The sequence below is a fragment of the Silene latifolia genome, chromosome 1 (genome assembly GCF_048544455.1).
Source record: "Silene latifolia isolate original U9 population chromosome 1, ASM4854445v1, whole genome shotgun sequence".
Taxonomy (NCBI): domain Eukaryota; kingdom Viridiplantae; phylum Streptophyta; class Magnoliopsida; order Caryophyllales; family Caryophyllaceae; genus Silene; species Silene latifolia.
The window spans coordinates 5,659,667-5,677,168 of record NC_133526.1 but is presented as its reverse complement, the minus strand read 5'-3'; the positions used below and the strand labels follow the sequence as shown (position 1 = coordinate 5,677,168).

At 35.0% G+C, this 17,502-nt stretch overlaps 2 long non-coding RNA genes across 2 annotated transcripts; one reads left to right on the top strand and one right to left on the bottom strand.

Annotated features, from left to right (window-relative positions):
• Positions 1 to 2,470: 2,470 nt before the first annotated feature.
• Positions 2,471 to 4,923, bottom strand: LOC141647011 (uncharacterized). The gene is made up of 4 exons (XR_012545665.1): positions 4,807 to 4,923; positions 4,627 to 4,700; positions 3,919 to 4,042; positions 2,471 to 2,809 (listed from the first exon to the last, which is right to left on the bottom strand). It is a non-coding gene; the product is annotated as an uncharacterized LOC141647011 (long non-coding RNA).
• Positions 4,924 to 11,780: 6,857 nt separating this feature from the next.
• LOC141646959 (uncharacterized) lies at positions 11,781 to 12,537 on the top strand. Its single transcript, XR_012545654.1, has 3 exons — positions 11,781 to 11,961; positions 12,286 to 12,354; positions 12,477 to 12,537. It is a non-coding gene; the product is annotated as an uncharacterized LOC141646959 (long non-coding RNA).
• The last annotated feature ends 4,965 nt before the right edge of the window (positions 12,538 to 17,502 follow it).

Below are 17,502 nucleotides of genomic sequence, written 5' to 3'. Positions count from 1 at the left end.
GTTAATTCCGCCGTACACTTCAAGACCGTATGCAAAGAGTGGTGCAATCTGATCAATAGCCCCATCTTCGCTAAACTCCATGTTAAAAAATCCCTCGAATCCAAGTCGGGACACAATCGTTCCCTTTTCTGTACTTGTACCCTTTCTGTCGTCGACGATCTTTATAATCCCTTAAAATGGACCAAATTGAATTGGCCTAACGATACCATAATAGACGACGTCGATAGACATCTGGTGGGCTCTTGTAATGGCTTGGTTTGCTTCAAAGTTTTTCCGAATTCCAAGGATACCACCATGTGTAGTTACACGGTTAGGTGCTTCCTTATATGCAACCCGACAACACGTACTTTCAAATTAGTCCTTCCTTCTTCGGAGAACAAATGGAATAGTCGAGGCTCATCATATGGTTTTGGTTACGATAGCGACCACGATGATTATAAAATTATAGCGACGAGACGTGTTTGGAATGAGAATCATCCTGATGTGTGTATATACAGCTTAAAAGCCGATTTATGGCGTTGTCCTAGTACTTCTCCTACCCGATTTTCATCCGGGAAAATCTGGAACAATTATGGACGCCCCAAAGTATTCGGAAACAAGATAGAGGACAGCCTGCTACATTATGTTCTTTTAAGTAAGATAGAAAGCGATGGACGTGTCACCTTAGATTATCGAATTGCTCGTTTTGATGTCGCTTCAGAGAAATGGATAGACGACCTAAATTTACCGGTTGAAATGAATGATGCCATACAACTTAGACAGTTGGATGGTTAGTTATACATACACGGCATTTATTCAAACGACGTTTGGATCATGGAAGAATATGGTTCATGGAAGAAGATGTTTCGTCTTCCTCAAGATTTAGCGTGGCATTATATTATTACGCGTTGTTCAAAGGACGGACATCATCGTTTATTGCTACAATATTATCTAGGTTCTGAGAATTGTATAAAATGGTACAATCACAGTGATAACACAATTGTACCCTTCGAAATAGAGGCAACAGTAAGGCCTGATGGAGTCAGTCCACCACCACTCATACTTTGTATTATATCAAGCCTCGTTGCAATTCCAGGGTGCTCCTCGACTAAGTTACAAGAAATCAAGGAATAACGAGTTTTGTCGTCGATCTCATAATTAGATGTACGTCATGGTTTTATCTAAGATTTTGTGCCAGTTAATGTATTATACAACTGGTTGTATATACAACTTATTCAATGTAGTTGAGCTTTGTTATAAAGTTATCGAGCTCTCCTAACAAAATTATCGAGTTATGATACAGAGTTATTGAGCTTAACAGAATAATCATTAAGCTCAATAACTTGTAAAATAGCTCAACAACTTTGTATAAGAGCTCAACAATTTTGTGTAAGAGTTCAACAACTTTGAGGCGGTTATACAATGCTACTATACAACCGGTTGTAGGATAGTATTTGTGTGTTTTTGCTATAAATTTGTCTAATATGTGTCCGGTATTTAAAAACATATATGTGGCACGATTTTTCCATGGGAGGAGGATTCGAATTTGCTACTTATTTATTCAATTCACTCAAAGTCAACGTATGATGTAATTTTTTCACATCCGGAGTAAATTGATGCATATTAGAGACAATATTCTTAAAAATCTCTGTTTAACTAATAAACCATACGGACTACTCGTGATGCTACGGTTATACTTGGTGTATAGAAGATTCTATACACCACCAATCAAATTTCGACATGTGAAGTGAATCTATTATTAATCATGGAAGGAATTTGGGAGATATTTGCATGGACAATTTTCTACCGTAGAAGGAAAGTTTTAGAAGTTTATTAGTTTTGTTATTTGTTTACTAATTATTATTATATATTTACCATAATTAAAAATAATATTATAATTAACAAAATCTTTGTCCATATGACCATATCTTCTAAACTAGTTTAAAACCCGTGCAAAATTGCACGGGTATATATATGAGAATATTTAAAAATTATAATTAGAACATTGTGAAAGTTAAGATTTATAGCATTTTATACACATATATTTTAATGAAATATTATTTTACTTTAAGAACCATTCACAATGCATAAACATGTTAATCATGTATTATTTCAAAATACTAAGATAGTTTAGACATATTAATCATGTAAAATGTAAATTATTCCAAAGTGTGATAGTACCTGGGTATTGTAGTAAAATGTTAAAAAGTTCACGTTCTACTCATCTGTTTAGAATTGAGCTGACTATTAACTAAAACCTACCTAGTATATGTTTATATTCAAAGGTGACAGGTTGAAAACCCAAATGTTTTTATTTAGCGGTAACGGAGGTTTGTAACAAAGGTTGTTATTCACATATTTTAAACCTATGTTATAAATAAAAAACTTGAGTCTTGTGCTTAAAACATACGGAGTAGGTGATATTTATTGTACAATCAAAAGTTACATATCAAAAGTTACATATCAAAAGTTACATAAATTGTATAGCCAATAACTTGTAAAATAAATCATTGAAGTTGTTTTTCTAATCAGACTGAATAACTAACTCAAGCCTAACATTTGAACACGTAAAATTGTCCAATGTATAAACTTGTTTTATCACCTTGTGAAGGTGTAAAATTGTTCAAAGAGTTATTGTGCCTAGAGCACTCTAGCTTGCATCTTTACCAATAATCATATCCCATTGCGCTCCAAAGTGTCCATGAACCCTTGATGTATTCAGAATGCGTACTCATACAAACTGGTTCCAATAGTGTACAAACTCCAAAGCACACCGGAATAAGACATACATATGCCACCATAACTTGCAAGCCACCTCTGCTTGCTAACCCTGTGCATAAAATTTTCACATAAAATGATGTAGAGTTTATGCACCAAATTGTCGTACATATCTAAAATTAAAAATACCATATGATTGCAGACTTGCAGTTACTTTATAAATTTCTAGATTTTCAAAAGAGACAGATCATTCCACATTTTAACTGATATAATGAAGAACAATTTCTACTAATTCCTATTATGAGTTATTACAAATAACCTTTTGCGTAATTACTTAACAGTACTTCCCGTCCCAATTAATGGTTTACCTTTTTTATTCTTTGCGAGAGTTATTTTAATCAAAGGTAAACAAATGATTGGAACAAAGGGAGTATGTTGGAAGTCACTCAATAAAACGATAATGGCAAGCGAACGAATTAACCTAGATACATATATTCAGTGTTATTAAAAAGTCCAATAGCAATGGACACCATAATATACAATTCCATAGATTTTCCAAAACCTCATTTTCAGAAATTGGGTAAGCCATAGAAAAACTATTGTGATCAAATTTATCCTACATGAAAAATTCTATACAGGCACATTAGAAAAACCAATTCAGGAATGACATACTACAATAGTATCTATCTCTATATACCCAACATAAGGAACTTATGGGAGTCCTAGTGATCTTAAGCCAATAATGGAAAAAATAACCATAACATAAGTAAAAAATTGTCAATTAACAAAGTCTTGTCAATCTTTTATGTGATGACATGATTGAAAAAAAAAACAAAGACTTGTAATTTTTCTCAATGCTAAATGGAATACAACGGAACATTACCAAAAGTTCTTTTTATCCGGGCTTAAAATCCGATGCTAAATAATGCGGGGTGTATTGCATCATTTAACAATTGTACGGTCTATGATTCTATCACTCTATGATAGAAAAAGTCTCATGGCGATAGCACAGTAGAAGGTTAGGAAGGCATTACATTTGTACTAATTAAATGAATGGAGCACTTATTTAAACGGAGTACCATTTACGATTTTCGAAAAAAATCATAGTCTAAATCGTGTGAATGCGTCCCTTGGTTATATCTAATTTGACTAACAATGCTTATTGTCATTCATAATCGAGTTAATGAAATTAATATAGCTTAAAACCAGTAGATGACTTACCTTGCTTAACCATAATCATGTGCACCTTGGTCACATATGACTCCCTCAAGTAGGCCTTTCCAGCACCGTTCTCGATAAGCTAATTATAAGCGTGATCATTTAGATGATTTGTGGATATGTTAACCTGTAGTAATCAACATATAAAGCATATAAATTAATAAATCACAATTCATAACTTAGCTGAATGTTTTCCCCGTACATTCAATGATTTAGTCGTATGATAGCTGTTTTATACGAAGTATGTATTTATCTATGTATGATCGATACACAGATGCATGTTTAACTGTTTATCACACAAAGGCCAGTCACACAATCGTGTCAATGCTTAGGGAAAACAAAAGCAAGAAGTGCCGAACATAGAGAACCTCCGTCTCACCTCGCGTGAAAATCTCATACACAAACCCGCAAGTTTACATACAGACATACAGTAAACCGACCACAATAAAAACGCGACATTTGAGGTGCAACACCCAGTCGGTTCATACAAATAAGTTACTCCCTCAAAGTTCCAAACACCTAAGTCATCATTTGCAATAGATATACAGTTTGAAGAACAAAATTGAAAACTCAAATCAACCGGAAATAGAGAAACAATCACTTCTTTAGTAATCCTAACAAAGTCAATTGAAACCAATTCTCAAATAATTGTTACTGACTAATTTTTTTAAGAACAAATAGTAACAACAATGAGATAATTCAAAGGCTAACCTTATATAATCTCAATCGATTCATAGACTATAGCCTCAGTAAATACTGTCATGACGGATTTCAAATTGTCGGCCCTACATCGAAATTTTAGTTGCAGATAGATGTCAAATTTTGCAAAAGATCATAAGTTAACCAATTTGAAATGTAATACTGATTTTAAGGGGAAATAGAACAACTTACTTTCACAACTTTGGGGCAAATAATCCATCTTTGATATGAAAACATAATATGTGATTTTGAGAAGGAGATTGATAGAAAGTGACGAAGGATGCATCGAGAGATTCGCTAATTGATGAATTTGTAATACTTAATTAGTTAATTACAGAGTGACGGTTTCCAATTGCTAGCTTGATGGATGAATGTGAAGCAGGGTTGTGCAATTTGGATGACGGCAGTAATTTTTCAATATGTTTAGGCATTTTCTAGGGTTAGACAAAGTAGGCGGGAAAGTGGTGCATGAGAAGACGACACGTGGATAGAAATATGTATAGTGGTTCCTCTATTATACTTTTATATATATATATATATATATATATATATATATATATATATATATATATATATATATATATATATATATAGAGTGGTTCTTATAAGGCCCTTACATCCATTGAGTCCCTAAGTCCTTATAAGGGCCTTTGGATGGAAGGGATGGAGGGATGAGATTACATTTCAATGGATGGCCATAAATCTCCCTCACTAATCTCCCTTCCTAATCCATGTACAACTCCTCTCTAATTTGTATAACTCCATCCTCCTTCTAATTCTCCCAACTCACTCACCCACTCATCATCCATTCCATTCATTCACTTCTTCAATCATTCACCCCCTCTCTCCTAATTCATTCTCTCCCAACAAAAAAAAACCCAAAAAATAAAAACAAAAACCAAACAATAAAAACCCAATCAAAAAACCAAACAATAAAAACCCAATAAAAAAAAACTCCATCCTCCTTGAATCTGGAAAAAAAAACAACAACAAAGTAACATACACCTCCGTCTCCCTCCATTCGAACCGCAGCCACCACCACCGCAGCCACCACCACCACCGCAACCTCCTTCTTTCATCCCTACAGCTTCCCATTTCCTCCTTCCTTCTCGGCCACCCTGCCGCAACCGGCCTTCCCCTTGCCTCCCTATCCCGACCTCCCTCCGACCGATGACCCCGCAACACCCAGATCCCGACCTCCCTTTCTCGCCCCACCACAACATCAATGCAACCGCAACAACACCAGCCTTTCTCCCTCCCTGCTCTCCCTTTTTCCTTTTTTTCGGTCTTTTTTTTTGTCACTTTTTTTCGTCCTTTTTTTTTTCGTTCCTTTCCTTCAATCAGTGTTTGATTTTTTGATTTTTTATTGTTGTTCTTTGTTGTTCTTTGTTTTTTGTTTTATTGTTTTTTGTTTTATTTTTGTTGTTGTTCTTTGTTTTTTGTTCCAGCCTTTCTCCCTCCCTCCCTCCCTGCGTTTTTTTGTTTTTTGTTGTTCTTTGTTTTTTGTTTTATTTTTGTTGTTGTTCTTTGTTTTTTGTTTTGTTTTTGTTTTTTGTTTTGGTTTTTTGTTTTTATTTTTTATTTGGTTGTTATTGTTATTTGATTTTTTGGACTAAAGTTATACATCTTGTCTATTAAAGTTATCCACTGCGTGCATTAGAGTTATACACACGATGTTTAAATTTGGTTTTGTTATTTGGTTTTTTTTTTAGATTTTAAATTTGGTTTTTTGTTTTGTTATTGTTATTATTGTTATTTGGTTTTTATTATTGTTATTCAAGTTTTTTTATTTGTTTGATTTTATGATTTGTGTTATGTTTTGATTTTATTTTTTTTATTGTTTGATTTTTTTACTATTTACGACTAAAGTTATACATTTTATGACTAAAGTTATACATTTTATGACTGAAGTTATACTCTTATGGAATAAAGTTATACAATTTTGGACTAAAATTACACAAATTTGGACTGAAGTTATACAAATAAGGACTAAAGTTATACAATTTTGGACTGAAATTATACAAAAATAGACCAGAGTTATACAAAAATGCACCAAAGTTATACAAAAAATGGACTAAAGTTATAAAAAAAATTGGACTAAAGTTATACAAAAATTGGACTAAAGTTATACAAAAATAAACCAAAGTTATACAAAAATAGACCAGAGTTATACAAAAATGCACCAAAGTTATACAAAAAATGGACTAAAGTTATACAAAAAATTGGACTAAAGTTCTACAAAAATTGGACTAAAGTTATACAAAAAATTGGACTAAAGTTATACAAAAATGAACCAGAGTTATACAACAATGTACCAGAGTTATACAAAAATGAACCAAAGTTATTCAAAAAACGACCAGAGTTATACAAAAATTGGACTAAAGTTATACAAAAATGAACCAAAGTTATACAAAAATGAACCAAAGTTATTCAAAAAACGACCAGAGTTATACAAAAATGCACCAAAGTTATACAAAAATTGGACTAAAGTCATACAACAATGGACTAAAGTTATACAAAAAATTTGACTAAAGTTATACAAAAATGAACCAAAGTTATACAAAAATGGACCAGAGTTATACAAAAATGCACCAGAGTTATACAAAAAATTGGACTAAAGTTATACAAAAAATGAACCAAAGTTATACAAAAATGAACCAAAGTTATACAAAAATGGACCAGAGTTATACAAAAATGCACAAGAGTTATACAAAAATGCACCAGAGTTATACAAAAGTTAGTCCATTTTTGTATAACTTTAGTCCATTTTTGTATAACTTTGGTTCATTTTTGTATAACTCTGGTTCATTTTTGTATAACTTTGGTTCATTTTTGTATAACTTTAGTCCATTTTTTGTATAACTTTGGTGCATTTTTTTGTATAACTTTAGTCTTTTTTTGTATAACTTTGGTCTATTTTTGTATAACTTTGGTTCATTTTTGTATAACTTTGGTTCATTTTTGTATAACTTTGGTGCATTTTTGTATAACTCTGGTGCATTTTTGTATAACTCAGTGCTTTTTTGTATAACTCGATCCATTTTTGTATAACTTTGGTTCATTTTTATATAACTTTGGTTCATTTTTTGTATAACTTTAGTCCAATTTTTTGTATAACTTTAGTCCAAATTTTGTATAACTTTAGTCTTTTTTTGTATAACTTTGGTCTATTTTTGTATAACTTTGGTTCATTTTTGTATAACTTTAGTCCATTATTGTCTTAGATGAAAAAAAGTATCTCACAAAAAAAAAACGAGATTTAAAACACGAAATCGAAAAAAAAAAAAAAAAAAAAAAAAAAAAAAATGACGAAATAAACCGAGACGCAAAACTGAAAAAAAAAAAAAAAAAAAACGAGTTTATATAATACGGCGGTGGTGGAGGTGGCGGTGGATGTGGGCGGTGGGTGGTGTCGGTTGGGATAGTGGTGGGTGGTGGTGAATGAGAAAGAGAGAAATGAATGATTTATTTGGTTTTTTGATTTATTTGGATTTTTTGATTTATTTGGATTTTTTGGGTTTTTTATTTATTTGGAATTTTTGGGTTTTTTTTATTTATTTGGATTTTTTGGGTTTTTTATTTATTTGGATTTTTTGGGTTTTTTTTTTTGAGAGAAGAGAAGAGTGAAATGTGTGAGATGAGAGAGAAATAGGTGGGTAGAAAACAAATATATAGTAAATTAGTGGTTAATTAGGGTGAATTAGTAAAGTGTGTTAATTTGCTTGTATAATGACTTTTGGTGGGCTCATCTCATCCCTCCATCTCCCTCCATCCAATGGCTCACAAAAGACCTTATGGACTCAAATATATAATGGACCTTAGTTGATCCTTCCTCTATATATATATATATATATATATATATATATATATAGATAGATTTTCTGCACCAACAATTTATTACCATATAAAGTTATAAAGTTTACTTTGGTTAAAAAAAAAAGGGACGTGCTAAATCCCGCACACAATTTTACTTAATCCCGCACACTTTTTCACCTAATTCCGAGTTTGCCCCCTTTTATTTCTTATCCCCAAAAAACCCTAAAAGAGAGATAAGAGAGAGAAGGTGCCGTTAAAACTAGAAAGGACGCCCACCCTTAAACCGCCCCACCAGACAACCGCGACGACGAACGGGAAAGGTCGACGGCGACGGTGAAGGGGTTGGGGTAGACGGCGACGGTTAAGGGTTGGTGTACGGCGACGGTTAAGACGTTGGGTCGACAGCGTTCGTGGGTGATGTGCGAGAGAGAGGGGTTGAATCTACGACGTTCGTGGGTGATGAGCGGGGAAGAGGTTGAATTGGCGGCGGGTATGTGGTCGACGGCGTGGTGGTGAAGTTGGTCGGCGTTAGGAGAGGGGGAAAGGGAGGGTGGCAGGGAGTTATCGGGGTGGGAATTGTGGGATTTGGATTTTTTTTATTTTTTTTATTTTTTAAAGATGAAGGGTAATATCGGAAAAGAAGGGTAAAATGTGTAGGATATAGTAAATTTGTGTGTAGGATTTAGCAACTACGAAAAAAAACTGAACATTCATTCATACGTTAATTCTTTTAAACGGATAATGTCATGTTATGCGAGCAGTCTCAATTAATTTTACTGTACTCTGCTTGCCAAATCTCTGACACGCGACTCCACCACGAGGGATAGGCAGAGTGTGTTGGAACCAAATTTTATTTTCAAAACAAAGACGCGGCCTCTTCTTTTCAAGAGACCCACTCTGCCTAAGGAAGCTAAGGGTTGGGTGTTGGAATGAGTGGAGTCCGCTATCGCTCATAGCACTAACGACAAATTTAAGTAAGATTTGAACTAGCTGCTTGACTTGGGTGTTTACTTGAAGTAATGGCACAAATCCCCTTTCATTTTTAATGCGCGAGCTGTTCCAACCACTGCTGGATGTGAATGAATCGATTTCATTTGATTACACACAACTAATAACGTCGAGTGTATTAATAAAGTTAAAGAGGAAAAAGTGAGAATATTATCTTCCCAAATCAGAAAAATTTTAAAAATTATGGTATAAAAAACACTAACAATAATATGAGAAAGAAAATTTAAAATTTAATTTTCTAAAATTTGGCTTCCCAAATATAACAAAGCAAAAGATTCTATTTCATGCCCCACCATTGCCATATGTCATGATATTACTCGCAGTGTATAGAAGATTCTATACACCGAGTGTAACCGTAGCCTTTTCGCTACTCGTATAGTCGTATATTAGACGAGACGAGATTATTATCGTAATAATATAGGACCTCAATATATTTTTGTTAACATAATCGCGATTAAAATCCTAACTACTTATCTAAGACGTAATTCAGATTACAACGTGATATTTTGTTAACACAATCGCGATGAGAATCCTAACAACAATCAACTTCCTAATCTCAATATAATTCCTACTTTAAATACTGATATATCCGGGGGGTTGTTCTCTATCACAAGATTTTGAGAAATGCTGTGTCTCACTCTCACAACAAGAAACAGATGCAATCGAAAGATGACCCGTCAAATACCGTTAGATGTGATACTCGAAATACTATCTTGGTTACCGGCTAAATTCGCCCTACGCTTCAAATGCGTATGCAAAGAGTGGTGCGATCTTATCAACAGCCAATTCTTCGCTAAACTCCATCTTAACAAACTGCTCCAATCCGACTCAAGACACAAATACTCCCTTTTTTGTACAACTACCTTTCGTATCATCCATGATTTTTGTCGCCCCTCTAGATGGACCAAATTGAAATTGCCTCAGGATATCACAAGTCTTAACGAAGCCTATAGCAATGTTATAGGCTCCTGTAATGGCTTGGTTTGCTTCAAAATTTATACCGTCATTTTGGTATGCCCGACTCGCCACTGCGGGTTATGAGCCAAACTATAATCGGCTCGCCGCTGCGGGTTATGAGCCAAACTATAATCCTCTAGTCTTATGACTTTGAATTTTAGCGGATACTCTATATAAATAGAAAATTTCCAAAACAAAGCTTAGTTGTCATATCCTTACTTCTTAAAAAGAGGGAACTTGAGGAACTGTAGCAATGAATAGTTACCCTCAAGTCCCTTCTCCACCCTTAGATCTTCCCCTTTCAATCCATGCCCTCCATTTCACTTGCATTTTCGTCCACTGCTTTATCACATTTTCTTCTGTTCTCATCCACTCCTTTCCATCTCATAAAGCCTCTCTCTTTCATTCTTCACTTTACTCCTTCTCTATTATCTCTTCTCTGGACGCCGATACCACGGTCACCGGACATGATGATGAACGGCATGAGACGATGGCGGTGATGTTGATGACGACGACGATAGGTTTGTTTTTTGGGCCATTATCATTTTTCTATTTTGTTGTTGATTAGTTCACTCTTTGTTTTCTGTTTGTGCCATGTTAAATTTTAAGGTTTGGTTCTTCATTTTGCATTTTATTACCCATCTCGCATTCTCATTTGCTTCTCTCATAAAATACTACTCTCTTAATCCTTCCCAAATTCACTTCTCCTTTTATAAACCTTCACAAATCTCACACAAATTACTTCAAATAACCGGTTTCCATCTCAAATTCATCACTTGAATCAACCTAAATTCTCAGATCACTTAAATATCACGAATTAGGGTTATGGTACACAATTAAATTGGGGATTTCGATTGTTTTGGATTACTAATAAATAAGGTTTTGTTGAACATGGCTTGGAGTTGTTTTGAGACTCCCATTTTGTCTTCACTTTGAAGAAATGCTGCTACTTTTGTGCTCAAATGGTCCCCAAATTAAGAGTTTTGTTGCTGTCAATTTTGAGTTAGAAAAACGCCAAAATGCATCACATGTGTGAGTTGTTAAATTGCAAGTTCACCATTCCTTTGGGCATTTTTAAATTCACGTCATTCCCCTTGCATTCCCAAACAATTGGATTAGCTTAGGGTCATTTAGAAACAATGGACATGTGATATATGCTAATTGAAAGCTCGGAAATAACCCGACAACACGCACTTCAGAAGGTGTTCAGCAGCTATATCCAGAATACCACACTACTTGCAGAGTCCATAACTCTCTGATGCCTTAGAGTTAACAAGCCCAACATATACCATTTTGTAGCTTCAAGAGTTATCTACCACCCCCAAAAAGAATTACCCCAAGATGTTGCTTAGATTGAGAGATATGGCCATTTTTGTAATGACAGGTCAGGCTGAACTTGAGTTGTACATTTCAGCACGCAGTGACAACTTTCATATGGCATAACTCTTGACTCAAGTTGAACCACAAGGTGACCCATGTACCAAATCAAAGCTAGATGAGTTGGCTATCATCTAAAATTGGAATCACGCAAGAACAAGGCCTGGATCTTGAGTTATTAAACCGTTGGTAAGTTCAGGTCTGAAATGTGCGTCATACCATTCTTTCACAGGGTCTGCAGCAGCCATAAGTCGAGCTACACATAGGCTATGAGCATAATTCCACCTCTCAGTTTTAGCTAACATTCCAAGATTTCCAACCATATAAATATCATCAAATATTTTTGAGTGTAGCTCAAGATATGATGCCAATACCCGGCTCTCTTACTCTGACTTGATGTCAGAATGCTCTTTCGAGTACACATTTGTTACTTCGATGCAACCAAGAGCTTTAATACTTGTAATGCTTGCTATGATCATTAAACTTATTGTCACTTGATTATTCATGTTGCAGATGGCTATAGCAAATGAGTTCTAATTGCTTCTGTGATTGCTACAAGAAAAGATGCTTATGCTGGTTATGGTAATTTGCTTATACTCCCTCAATTTAATCCCCCTGTTTTATAGTTCCTCCTGATTTTTTATGGTATATATCAGTGTACATGTCGTTAATTTTAGTTTATTTTCCATCGTAATCACGCTCAGGTCACTCACCAGTCATCCAAAACAACTTCGTCAGGTTCTCTTTTATTATTTCTAAAGTAATTGGTTTGAATAACAATGATTTATTTTAATCTGCGTATGACTATTTAGTGTATTAAACTGGCTAACAAGGCGTTTACTTTTATGAATTTAATGTTGTATCAGGTTTGTTAGCCTCACAAAATCAACTAACTCGACCCACCGATCATTACTGTTATTGTCATCTGAGAACCTCCGGAAGAAATCACATTTTTTCTCAACACCGTGATCCTTAACAACAGTGTAGAGCAAGTTTGGCTTATATAACTATAAGCAATTAAGCATCCATATCAAGGTTTTTGCATTTGTGCATTCTTATTTAGTCTCTTTAGATAATGCATGTCTGAACTATATTTGTGTAAAAATAGACGTTTTTGGTAATTCTTGTAGTGTAATTGTGCTTTTATGGTGTTTTTAAAGTTGAATAGATGATGGTTTTATTATTAGCGTGGTTTAATAACTTGGTTATAGGCAACCAAATAATTACTATTTCTGTAACACGTCCACCAGATTTATACGATATATCAAGCTTACCTTTCAATGAACAATCTGTGACTACAGAGGAGACAATTATATCTCTTATCAAAACACCGATTCCCCCCCCCCCCCCCCTTTCTGTTTAATCGAGCTAATCCTTCATGTTTGGTTTGTTTGCCAGGTATTACCTTATGTGATCGCCTATAAATGCAACGGTTCAGGTAATAATTGACTATTATTTATCGTTTTGTTTATTTTTAGTTCTTTTAAATCTCAATGTGGAATTATTTATTGTCTTCGCTCATATTGACACTTGACAAATGGCAATACCTTTTAGAACTGCGTACTTACATCTTTATCGTACTCACTGCCCTTTTTTTTTCCCTTTTTACTACTCATATCTCAAGTATGGTTGTTGTTCTTGTTATTAGTGATAGGCTATGACTGGAAACATTTTACCCTTTTATTTCTCCTTTCTTCCTGAGTGGATCAATTGAGTTGTTGCAAGATGTGCGGGTGAAGTTGCAGCATGAATTAAAGATGAGATTATGTGTGCATGTAGTGCTATGTTATTGATCAGAAGTTATGTAATAGGATTTAGTTAATTTGTCGGGTTGTTTTGGCTCGTGGTTGTGAAACAAGTGTATTGATATTGGTATTTGATTTTAATGTGAATAAATATATTTTAATTTTATCCAAATATCATCAATATTTTTTTTTTCTTTAAACCAAGAGGGATAGAGAACTGTTAGCTTACTCAACCGTTCTCTTTTCCTAGGAAAAGAGAACGCTTATCAGGTGTTCTCTAAGGCTCATTTCAAGCGTTCTCTATGATTGTGAATACAAAACGCCTCTTACAACTGTTCTCTAAGCTTTAGAGAGCGCTGAGTTGAAGAACGCCTCTGAGGCGTTCTCTAAAGCTCATTTCAACAGTTCTCTATATTCATTTTTGTAGTAGTTAACGTCTTTCTACTTTTCATTGTTTATTATTTTCATCTTTGTTTTCCGACTCTCTTGATTGGTGTTTTGATCTTTGCACTCTGGGTTTTTACTCGTATGTCTTCCTTATTGTTGTTAATCATGTTGGAAATCTTATTCTTTTCATTATTTTTGATCTATGTACAACTACACCATTTCGGCCGTTGAAATTCCCCTTGATTTGCTTTCTTTGTGTTCTTTGATGGATTAGTTTTATTATTTGACAGTGGTGTTTAGTTTCGTTGTTTCTTTGGCGGATCACGGCATGCCTTTATTTTCAAGAACAAGCTTATTATATGGGTGCTTTGTACCGTACTTTATAATTACTTCTACTTTTTCCAACAAATGCTATTTATTTGGGCCCGCACTGACGGTGTGGCGATTGCTTAGTTTGCCGTCCTGGGATGTGGCCTCACTCTATTTTGCGGTATACGGTTATTATATGGGTATTTCTTGGGTAGTTCTTTTTATTGGGTTTTAATTTTCTTTTGGGCCCTTGCAATCAATTTTTAATGATCTGTCTGCCAATGTAGCAGATGGTGAAAGTTGTTGCTTGGTCCTGTGCCTGGCTGCCCGCCTGGCTGCCCTGCTAATGTTGATAGCATATAAGGGTACGTGTGAACCATTGTTATGGGCCCATTCATAGTCGTCTGTGTTGTTATGTGTAACGAATAAATTATGCAGTGCAGCACTTTTACCTTTAGCTTGTGCTAACAGGTCGTCTTCGCCTGTTCTTGTACGCTTAGAAACTAGGGGTGTCTAAGTTGTTGGTTCCTATTGACCTATGATGTGCTTGTATCCCTGTCTGGCTGTGCAAGACCGCTGAAATGTGGAATCATCGAGTGTTGGGCTGTCTTGACTGGGTTGTTAATGTATTCGACCCTTTAGTTTGCGTGCCCTTGCCATGCTCAATGCTACCCCAGGGAACATGAACATGTAATCCCGGCACATTAACATTTATGCTCGGTACTTTAGTTGTGTTTAGAGTGCTGTATGTTCACGTGGTTTGCCAATCAATCTCCAAAAAAATAACCCCCCTTACCTCCTAAATTGTTCTATGAAATTCGGCTTTCCTCTTCCCTAAGCGTTACGATAGTTTAGCGTCGCAGGTCAAATGCTTTTTCACTGTGGTGTTTCTTGATGTTCTTATTAAAAGTCAGTTTTACATGTCATATACGTGTACTTCATGCCAAAAGGAAAGCGTCAATCCTACTCCACGGGAAGCACATCTAACAATACAGGTCACAATCACACAATCCCACATTCTTATCCATCAAATGTTTCATATGTCCAGAATGGCCATGACGTTTGAGGCACATGACGGCACTGGAGATTATACTCTCACTGCGTACACCGATAACGCAGAAAGGCTTCTAGAAGTGAAGGTTGTCGCCTTGTACTCCATGCCTGCACAGGTATTCTCAATATTAATTTTTCAGGCAAGCGCATTAATCTTGTGCACTCCAATATGCAAATAGAAATCGGGAATGTAATGTGTCAAATCCGCATCTTACATATACACCCATTTCCATTCACAAAATCCATTAACAAATGTTCTGTTGGCATTATATGAATTGTAATTTAACGTGCATGCTAATTGGTATTTAGTTTTAGTCTATGGGAGTCTGTCACATTACGGAAACAAGAAAAAAACACAAAAAAAAGAAAAAACTACAATGGGGAGTACACTTAAATTATGTCGTCAATATGATCATTAAAACGGAAGCAAATATTTCTAAAACAATAAATACAACATCTTTATTAAGATCGATATATTTGATTTAAAGAAAAAAAATGAATTAAGCAGACACCAATTGACTAAGTAAGTTGTCTGAATGGTACTCTACCAAGCCTGCATACTCAATATATATGCATATATAAATGTATTATCGTCTGAGCCTCATCATAATTACATGTCCCTTATATGTAGGAGCGCAACATCTACCTTGGCCATGTCGAGGACAAACTAAGGAATACTAAACTATACATTCAGGTTGTGCCAGGACGGTCTCTTTTCCGGACTCAGGAACTGAAGTCGGTGCTCAATCAGGTTTCACTAATCTAAGCAGAAAAAAAAAAGTCCAGGGCCGGCTTGTTAACTTTTGAACAGCTTTTGTTCCCGCTGCGCGCTTTAAAGTACATGACGGAAAGGTTTTAGGGGTAGGTAGCCCAAACTCCAAAGCACGGAGGTTGTGGACAGCGGGCCGCCCACGGGGGCGCTTGGTGAAGGTCGAAAACAAGCATTTGCATTTTGTAAGGAGTCGCCACCAATTTTTATGGGAAATTGGAACCGTTCGAATACCTCGTGTCATGTCAAGACACAAAGTAAAGACATGAACACTAAGCAATCGTTACCCTTAGCATTCTATGTCTAGAATGATTCTCGTGGATGCCAATGAACACGGGTGCTCACGGAGATCTGGAGTAAGGGGTGAGGGTACGTATTAGGAAGCTCTTTTGATCGAACACCTAATCCCGCCCGCCTCGATAGCGGCCTCTACTAATGATTAGGGAAGTTGTCTATACTTGATATATCGTCGGCTATATGCATGCAATGCAACATCCATGAATTAATCCTAACATGTGAAGAATTTAACTAAGTCGGTTAACACGTAATTTAGCAAACAATTGGGTCGAAGTTGGGATTTAATGCTCATTTACATGTGAAAGCATACAAGGAATAAAAGAAATACAATAACTATGAATTACAATAATGAAAATTACATTAATTACAATAGAATAGGCGATTTATGTCGAAAATACCTTTAAAACGGATGATTTGAGAAAAAGAAATAAAAGAATAAAAAATTAAATAAATAAAAAAAACGAACAGGAATTAGGATGATAATACGGATATTAGTTAGTTAATACGTAAGCTAATCAAACTAAGTCAAGGCGTAAACGGAGTTCAGTGACGTAACTCGGCCAGAACAAAGAAAGCAGAGCTGCGCTTTGAATCCTTTGAATAGCGCAGCAGACGCTGCGTCTGTTCTTGGCTCAGTTCTGGCTGTGAAGCCGTATTTGCAAGCCGTTAATACAATTTGGTGATTTTAGGGATTGATTAAATATATTTACTCGGATAAAAGTGATTAGCATGTTATTTAACACATGAATAGGTCATAAAAGCAATAAAACATGGACGAGACGATGTAAGCGGATTAATTACATGAACGAATGATTTAAACTAATTAACTAAACAAATTAATTTAGACTAAACATAATGAATGATGACGAATTAATGAATAAACAGATGAAAGCTATATCAACGATGAATTCCAGAAACTCAATATGAACAAATTGAATTTCTAAAACCCGAATTGAATATTAATGACGAAAACCCGCAAATATGAATTACTTGGGATTTAAGGTCGGATTTATGACGAATTAAAGCATATGGATGAATGATGAATAACAAACATACATGTGATTATTATTGAACTATTATGTGGGAGAATTAAAGACAAACATACGAAAACAAATAAGAAAGACGGAATAACAGAGGACGAAGAAGAAGAAAAGAAGCAGGAACTGCGGC